Genomic DNA, 1,561 nt, shown 5'->3' with positions numbered 1-1,561 from the left:
ATCGGGAAACTTGTTAGAAATGCAAATTCTCAGCTCCTCTCTCCCTCCTAGGGCATAGGTCCCAGTGATCTGTGGTTCAACAATTCTCCAGGTGATTTCAATGCAGGCTCAAATTTGAGAACCACCGCTGTAGGCTGAGTTGTTCACTCAGCTCTCTGATTTCAATTCACTCATTCATTCATCCGTCCATTCATTCATACATCTAATACTCGTAGGCTAAACACATTATAAACTGGGACTAGGGATAAAGACATGAAAGTTTGTGTACTCAGACAAGAGATGGTTTCAAGATCTCTCTTCATCCTAACTGTTCTCTGGTTGCCTGGTTGGTTGTAATTCTCAAATGTGATCAATCAGAGCATGTAGCATAGCAGGACTGCTTCGTTCCTAAATACAACGTTTATCCCACATTTCATCCACATTGTGGACATGAAAGAAGTTGTTCAGTGTCTCATTGAATCCTAGAGATGAGTGAGCAAGGGCTACGGCCATACCACCCTGAACGCGCCCGATCTCGTCTGATCTCGGAAGCTAAGCAGGGTCGGGCCTGGTTAGTACTTGGATGGGAGACCGCCTGGGAATACCGGGTGCTGTAGGCTTTTGGGGCTTCCCTGGTGGCTCAGAGGTTAAAGCGTCTGCCTGCAATGCGGGAGACCCGGGTTCGATCCGTGGGTCGGGAAGATTCCCCTGGAGAAGGAAATGGCAAGCCACTCCAGTATTCTTGCCTGGAGAATCCCATGGATGGAGGAGCCTGGTGGGCTACAGTCCACGGGGTCACAAAGAGTCAGACATGACTGAGCGACTTAACTTTCACTTTCACTTTGGGGAAGATTAATCTGGGAACAGTAGTTAGAACTGAATTAGGAGGTGATGTCGATTACTCCTCCTAATTCACTTTTAGTGAATCAGCCTCCCACTATCCAGGCTCTTGTGTTGTTCCCGCCCACATTCATGCTAGACTTGGTCATGTGACTTGCTTTGGCCAATGGGGTGTCAACATCCATGAAATAAGCAGAAGTTCATTATGTGCATTAGAGCTTGCCCTCTTAGAATACAGCTTCCACCTTGTTGTGCAAGTCCTGCTTAGTATGGTCCCCTTGAGGGATAAAAGAATATATGAAAAGAGAGGTCCAGAAATCCTGAGGGCTGTCCTCACTGCCCTGGATGCAACAAGCTTTCTGCAGACCTCTGTATTAGCCCATATGAGACCAACAAAGAACTGCTCAACCAATCTCCCAAATTATCAAATATAATATACCCATGGTGCTTTTAGCCATTAAGTTCTGGGATGGTTTATTGCACAGTCATAGATGATTAATACTGAAGAATACTAAAGACAAAAGGGGGCTTTGGGGACTAGGGTAATCAGTATTCTGATGGGATAGGACCAGGGAGATGGTCAAAGGAGGAGATCTCATATGAGAGGCAATTTCCCTGTAGAAGAAGCTCATCTTTGGAAGATAAGTAATGGTTCTGAGATTTCAGAAGCATAGAGAATGACAGAGACAGAGCCTAAACAAAATATATTTCTATTCTTGGTAAGTATCTCTATTATATGTTC

The 1,561-nt window shown here is 45.0% G+C and overlaps 1 non-coding gene across 1 annotated transcript; it reads left to right on the top strand.

Moving 5' to 3' along the window:
* Positions 1–480: 480 nt before the first annotated feature.
* LOC122445598 lies at positions 481–599 on the top strand. The gene has a single exon (XR_006270567.1). It is a non-coding gene; the product is annotated as a 5S ribosomal RNA (ribosomal RNA).
* The last annotated feature ends 962 nt before the right edge of the window (positions 600–1,561 follow it).

This window comes from Cervus canadensis, chromosome 7, assembly GCF_019320065.1.
Source record: "Cervus canadensis isolate Bull #8, Minnesota chromosome 7, ASM1932006v1, whole genome shotgun sequence".
Classification (NCBI taxonomy): Eukaryota; Metazoa; Chordata; class Mammalia; order Artiodactyla; family Cervidae; genus Cervus; species Cervus canadensis.
Note: the sequence above shows the minus strand (reverse complement) of the source record. Positions and strands in the feature narration are given on the sequence as shown.